This window comes from Pteropus vampyrus, unplaced genomic scaffold, assembly GCF_000151845.1.
Source record: "Pteropus vampyrus isolate Shadow unplaced genomic scaffold, Pvam_2.0 Scaffold132, whole genome shotgun sequence".
Taxonomy (NCBI): domain Eukaryota; kingdom Metazoa; phylum Chordata; class Mammalia; order Chiroptera; family Pteropodidae; genus Pteropus; species Pteropus vampyrus.
The window spans coordinates 698,968-706,676 of record NW_011888913.1 but is presented as its reverse complement, the minus strand read 5'-3'; the positions used below and the strand labels follow the sequence as shown (position 1 = coordinate 706,676).

At 36.7% G+C, this 7,709-nt stretch overlaps 1 pseudogene; it reads left to right on the top strand.

The window, feature by feature from the left end:
• The first annotated feature begins 1,559 nt into the window (after positions 1-1,559).
• LOC111744316 lies at positions 1,560-1,677 on the top strand (annotated as a pseudogene).
• The last annotated feature ends 6,032 nt before the right edge of the window (positions 1,678-7,709 follow it).

The window sequence follows — 7,709 nt, the reverse complement described above, 5'->3', positions numbered from 1 at the left end:
GTTTATATAGGGAGTGGGTATTTGTGGCTTTGTGTGTTTGAGACAGGTCATCTGTCACCTGAAGCTTTGAGTGTGTTCTCCTAATCTGACAATCTTGTTTCCAGACTTGCCTATAACTTCAAGCTCTGTCATTAAACTATCTTTATCCGGTGTGTAGGCTTTCCACAAAATAGCCTGAAAGCTACAGAGCATTGATTAGGAACTGTCAAGAGACATTTCATACTCAGGATTTCTATAGCATTTCAGTTCCTTACTCGAAATCCACTTTATTTCTAAATGCTGAAAATTCAGCATCTTTAACAGCAGCCAAATTAAGAGACCTAAGGAAAACAAAGAACAAAGATCTAAGAAGAAGAAAGTCATTCCCTTAACAAGTTTCAAAACCAATCATAATTTAAGTTTGGAAAATTTTTTTAAAAGTGACAATTTTTTAAGTAACTATATCACCAATCTCTATTTAATAAAGTACTAGATCAAATAATAAACATCAGTTTAGAGGGAATATTTACATACGTAATCATTTTGCAAAACAAAATAAAATTATTACTATTTAAAATATTCTATATTGGAGAGGATGTAGAGGAAAAGGAATCCTTATACACTGCTGGTGGGACTGCAAATTGGTACAGCCACTATGGAAAACAGTATGGAGGTTTCTCAAAAAACTAAGAATTGATCTGCCATATGACCCAGCAATCCCTCTACTGAGTATTTACCCCGAAGACTTGAAAAGCCATATCCGAAAAGATATTTGCACACCGATGTTCATAGCAGCATTATTCACAGCGGCCAGGACATGGAAGCAACCGAAGTGTCCTAGGATAGATGATTGGCTAAAGAAGCTGTGGTACATATATACAATGGAATATTACTCAGCCATAAGAAGAGATGAAATACTGCCATTTGCAACAACATGGATGGACCTTGAGATAATCATGCTAAGCGGAATAAGCCAGACAGAGAAAGTTGGAAGTCACAAGATATCACTTATATGTGGGATATAAACCTAAAAGCACCAAATGAAGAGGATAAACAAACAGAGAATCATGGACATGGAAATAATAGACTAGTGGTTACCAGAGGGTAGAGGGTGGGGGAGGAGGCGGGAGGTAGACAGGGTAAAGGGGGTCAAATATAGTGGCGTAGGGAGAGGGTGAAGTGGGTAAAGGGGATCAAATATATGGTAGCTGAAGGCAACTGGACTTTGAGTGGTAAACACACAATAGAATATACAGATATGAAATTATAATGTACACCCGAAAATTATATAATTGTATTAACCAATGTTACCCCAATAAACTTAATAAAAAATGAAAAATAAAATAAAATATTCTGTATTGAAAATGACACTTGACAAATAAAAAATATTTTGACAAATAATGTACTTTTTTCAAAGCTGTCAAAATAGATATTGTGAATTTATCAATCATTTTAAATTAGAAAAACAGATTTAGAAATTTTTATTATAGAATTTAATATTCTGAAATCATAATCTTCTTATAATTGTTTCCTTGTCTTTTCATTATAAATGAAAAAATAAAAGTATAAATGATATCTTGGTCTATGGCCATGCCACCCTGAATGCGCCCGATCTCGTCTGATCTCAGAAGCTAAGCAGGGTCAGGCCTGGTTAGTACTTGGATGGGAGACCACCTAGAAGACCAGGTGCTGTAGGTGTTAAAAAAAAACAATAAATAAACAATATCATGATGTCCCATAAATATACTTTTTTTCTCCATATAATTACTGGGGGTATTTAAAGGTTTATAATAGCAAAAATATGTGGTATATTATTAAAATAAACTTTTATTCATTTATGTCTGTTTATCAAAAAAAATAAATTTAAGTTTTAATAATCAATGAATTTAAATTTTTTTTTGAGATTGAAGAAATATAGAAATCAAAAATTCGACCAAACTTTATACAATTTTAAAATAAAGGAAAATATGTTGAATATATTTTCTAGGTTTTTATAGATAGTTCACAGTTACTTCCATTTTTAGATAATAGCCCGAAAAATAAGAAGTATTCTATATTTCCATGAACTGTATGTATCATCTCCTTTTTTTTTAAATAGCATTATTAAGATCTAGTTAACATGCCACATAATTTTTAAGTGTAAAATTCAGTTGTGTTAGTACATTCACAAAGTTGTGCAAACCATCATCACTGTCTCATTCCAGAACGTGTTCGTTAGGCCTCGTGCACCCTTCAGAACTCAGCCTTCATTCCCACGTACCCCAGACTCCAGCCACTCCGATATAATTTCTGTGTCTATGGATTTGCTTTCCTGAACATTTCAAATAAATGTTCAAATGAACCCTTATTCTGCGGATTGTGGTGAGGAGAAACTTTATAGCAAATGTCTTGGTATTTTCATAGATCAATCAGCATCTAGTAGGTGCTCAATAAACACACAAGGGCTAATATAAATGCACATCATACACAGAAATAAAGTAAAATAAAAAAATTAAATTCATATTTATCCTGTTTAAATGTGTGTATATTTAGAGCACACATTGCCATAAATACCCTTGAAATATGGCTGCATGGTTTATTTCATCATTTGCATTGGCATTAATTAATTTTTAAAAAAGGAAAAAAGACAGGATAGGCTAGTGTGCAGAATTTTTAAATTTGCCATAGCCAGCAAAGTCACATCATGTTTTTTGTTTAAAAAAAAATTTTTTTGAACCTTTTGGGATAAGTCTGTCTCATCCCAGTTCTTGTAAAAACAGGAATGATCATGTTTTATTGTGTAAACAGAACACCTGTGTACTCTTTAAATAGGTCATTATCTGAAATGACACAGGAGTGTGTGTGTATGTGTGTGTGTGTGTGTGTGCATGTCTGATTTTAAGTGCTTGCATTACTGTAATCTTACAAAGGTTTCAGAGAAGCACCTGACACAGTTCAGAATATTTCTGATGATTCACTTCTCTGGGAAGCCATCACGATTTACCGCCACTGTCAGCTGGAGAGAGCTTCTCGATGCCACCAGTGCAAGGTGGTTTGATATCATGCCCAGAAATGCCGTCGCAGACGAATGTTTCTCTTCAAGCACTAGAACATCATTGTATAACTTCCCCACAGAGCTATTTTCTATTGTCTGAGAAAGTATAGTGGAGATTACTGAGAAGAAGAATAAACGATTCTCTCACCCTTGTGTTTGGCAAGAACAAAGAACCTGATTTAGCAGACGGGTCTAGGAGAGTAAACGGGAAATCGACTTCATCTGTAACTTGCATTTTTCTAGACACCCTCTGTGGATTAACTGTGTACATTCATTTGCCTTTCCAGATTTGCAAAGTACCTAATTTCTTTGTTTTCAAAACACGGAGTTCTTGTTAAAACAGGAATGATCATGTTTTAAAGACCAAATACACATCTCTTATAAGTTTTGTCTGTTTAAAGCTTGAGATCTCATGCAAAGTGAGCTCTGGGGTGTGGTTGGTCATTGTCATCTAAAGCAGAGGGAGGGCGAGCAGCTGCTGGTGATCTTGACGTCGCCCCTTTGGATGTATGCACAGAAGTGGGAATGCTGGGTCATAGGGTTGTTCTATTTTTAATTTTTTGAGGAACCTCCGTATTGTTTTCTGTAGCGTCTGCACCCTTTTCCAATCCCAACAATGCATGAGGGGCCCCTTTCCTCCGCATCTTCACCAACTCTTACCTGCTGTCCTTTGGGTAAGAGCTGCCCTAACAGATATGAGGGGCCATCTCATTGGTTTTGATTTGCATTTCTCTGTTTCTTTTTTTTTTTTTATTCTTTGCTTTGTCCAGGTTCCCCTGGCGTCTTGCCAGAACTCATGGTTTCAGATATTTCCTACCTCAAAAATTTCCACATCCTCCGATCCATGATTTCCAGAGATGGCCCTGAGCAGCCAGTATTCCTGTCACTATCTCCACCTGTAATTGTTTTAATTGATTCTTAGAATATTTCTGTACTATATGTAAGGGATTACGTCAATTGTGGAGAAAAAACAAAAACCAAACACCTACATTAATAGACTCTAATTAAAGAGTGTCAATGTCTGAGAATGAAACCTACTTATTCATTCAAAATTCAGTCTTACCAAAAAGAGGCTCTTTGCTTTGTTTTAATTGATTTCTTAGTGATATATTTTGAAACATTATCTTAGTTGATTTTAGGTTAACATGAGAAATTAATTTGCTATTATAACAACGTCAAGCAGTTTACGTTTTCTGAAAATTATTTCCTTTCAGTCTGTGTAGACAGACACAAAGAGACCTCCCGCTCCACACACTTATTCCTTTGTGTATTTGTTTGGGAAGAAGTCCTTGCTAGTTTTATACGGGTTTTGCCAACAGATTCACACCGATTTAGAGGAGATATACTTTAAAGCCAGTATTTTGCAGTATCTATATTGCAATATCTGGGTTTTTTTTTTTTTGGCGTGTGTGTTTTTGCATCCCCATTCCTCTGCGTTCATGCTCATCAATCATACTGAGAAGCTGAGTTATATGCTCCACACTTCAACACTAACTGAATTACAGAGCTGAAAAACTTACTCAAAGTTTAAAATGTGATAAACATAATCAAATTGCTCTAGTCAAATTCTAACAGTGGTGAATAGATGACACTAATTACCTTTTCTTATTATGCTACAAATGTGGTTTACTCTATCTTTATTCATGAAGAAATATCATGTACCCACTAAGGGGACTGCAGTAGGATGCAATATTGGCTTATTTGTTTCCTTACTTTTCCTTCTCTTTTTTACCGACATCCGAGAGATATAATTTTAAGCTACAATATATTTATATGAGATAATTTTTTTACCCACTTTGGAAGATAATTGTTACTCTCGAAAATATTCACATTGCTGCATAAACAAGTGCTTTCAAAAATCCAGTAAAATGATATAAGTTTTGTTGTCGGTGTTGTTCTCGAAGATTATTTTTATTTTGGAGAGAGTGAGATCGTTTCAAAGCAGTTAACACAAAATACGATGGAGCACGTGCAAGGAAAATACATCGAGATGAGAGAAATTAGACCATTCTTTCCAGGAAAAATTATATAAATATACTACTTTTCAAACATTGTCTACCTTTTTGCATGAGGAAATTTCTCAGTAACTTGACTTGAAAATAGTTTACAGAAAATAACTAGTCAAACTTGCTTACATGCTAAATAGCTTAAATAATTCACATAGCTGTTTCCAGGGGTCTCGATAGAGGTGGTTTCAACAGACTCATCGCTCGATGATGACAGGCTGATTCTCTACACCAAGTGTTGGATAAGGAAACTCAGCTCCTATGTCTGCTTCTGTTTGTCAGATAGCCAACCTCAGCTTTGCTCTTTTGCTTGCAAGGCAAAACCAACCTGAGTATTACCTCATGAGTCGCTAAAACATACATATTAAAACAACAAACACAATAATAGAAATAGAGTGTTAATTAATTTTGGAATCCTGGTATTCCGAGCATACCGATGGGAAGTTTATCTGGAAGTCAGTGAAGAATATTTAAATAGAAAGAGAAGTTTGAAGATTATGGACATACGTGTGGAAATTAAATTGATGAGGGTGATTTGTGATTTCCCCAGAAATAATTCTGAGAGGGATACAAGGACCAAAACTAAAATAAAGCTCATAAAATAACTCGTAGGGCAGGGAAAGCATAAATAGGATGACCTGGTTTTATGTCCATTGTTCCAATTTATAGACACACTTCCTTTCACTTTTAAAAGCGCCCTGGTTCAGATGCTAAACTAGGCAGGCACTCCACTTATAGGTAGTGATAATGGAATTATATGTCATTCTCAAAGCAAGTAAAACCTTAGTAGGCTGTCTAATAGGGGATTTACTTTTATATAATTCACACTGTGAAATTTCTCGATATTGGGTGGATAATTGATTAGAGGGACTGAAAAATGAAATGAGGACGAGAGTGGCTCTAATGTAGGGGACAAGGGGGACCATGGGCTGGGTCTGAGTCAGACCCATTATTAACCACAAGAAGCAGTTTGGAACATTTTTCCCCCTTGTGTGAGGGGAAGCTTTATAAAGCGTTAAGTTGCTTATGATATACAATTTATATTTCAAAATAGTTACTTTGGCTGTCAAATGTAGATTAATCGTAGTGCTACAAGTGTGGAAGCAGGGCAAGTTACTGGGACTGACTGTGACATCCGGCCAAGAGGTGCTGGGGTCTTATCCGTAGATGGTAATAACGATAAGACACAGATGGGCTTGGCACACCTGTCGGAGACAGAAGAGATGGGATGTAAAGGATTCAGAGACTCGTGAGGAAAGAGGTATCTAGGACGACCCTGGATTTACTCGTTAAGCAAGGAGATGGGTGTTATTTAGGCAAAGAGGTATCACTGTATAGGATTTAGGGGAGAAAAAATGTGTTCTGACTGTAAATATTAAGTTTGGTAAGTCTTGGGCCATCCAAATCAGAATGGTAAATTCTACGTGCAAGCTGGCCAATCACAGAATTCTGACTAATGATATATACATTTTGACATCGTTAGAATATGGTTGATATTTAAAATTAAGTGGCTATCTGCCTCTAGGTTATGATAGATATGAAGTATGTAAATTTAAAAAAATACATTGTGGATATATTTTCTGATGGCAAACACATTTGATGACACCTGTAATTTTTACGTAAGTTGCTTGAATTGTTTAGAATTGTTGGGTCCTCTTCTTCCCTCAAAATTCGTTACTATGTATTGCTCTATTACTGTCCGGCAACTGTATTTTAAAACACATTTCCACTCAATGAATTACGCCCTCCTCTAGGAAATCCGCATTCCGCAAGTTGGCACTCTGGCATTAATAATCGCATATCTTTATCTTAAACTTAATTAATTTAACCTCTCATTCTTTTCCTTTGTCTTATTAATCTAGTTTTAATTTAAAGCCCTAGATAATGGAGAATGTATCTTATTTCCCCCAAACAGAGAAAAATAGTAAATGAGGATGATCGTCGGAAATATTTAGTTGACGCGCTTTTAGACTCCTCTTTAAACATGTTTGTGTGCGGTGCTCACCCATAAGCATTCTTGCCTCACACGGTGAGAGAGTAGGGATCACCTGGAACCCACTCAAAACAAATTCATTGATTAGCCTAGGTTTCAAAGCTAATTTTCTCGAATCTTACTAAAAATAACAGGGAAAGTTTGAAAGCCAGGCTTTCCATAAAAAGACTTTTCAAATTTCTTCAGCTACCATTTAGCGTGTGAAGGGCTAGGCTTGACAAGAGGATAGGAGAGATGGGTAGAGGAAAATGAAGGGGAGACACTGAGGTTGGGGTGCGAGAGAGCTGGACAGAGATGCCTAAGATGGTGCTGCTCCTAGTTTAACACGTGGCAGGAAGTCCCGGGGGGCACGGCGCCCATGGCACCTGAAAGCTGGAAAGCCGATGGAGGCCTGGACTGGGCTGAACAGGCTGCCGTCGGGGCTGGGTGAGGCTGGGAATAATTATTCCCACTCTCTGCCTGCTGTGCCCACACATTACTCGAAACCATCCAGACAGGACATTTCCGCCACTCTGCAGAGGAGAATGACAAATGTTTGGAGAACACACGGACCCAAATGATTTTCTCCTCAGGCCACCAGCAGCCGAGCCTTGATATCATTTTCAGAGGAGCAAAGAGGAGTTGAGCTAAAAAGATGAATAAACAGTGTCATGTATGCACTACAGATTTCTAGCGGAGGTATTTGGTTATCTTTCCA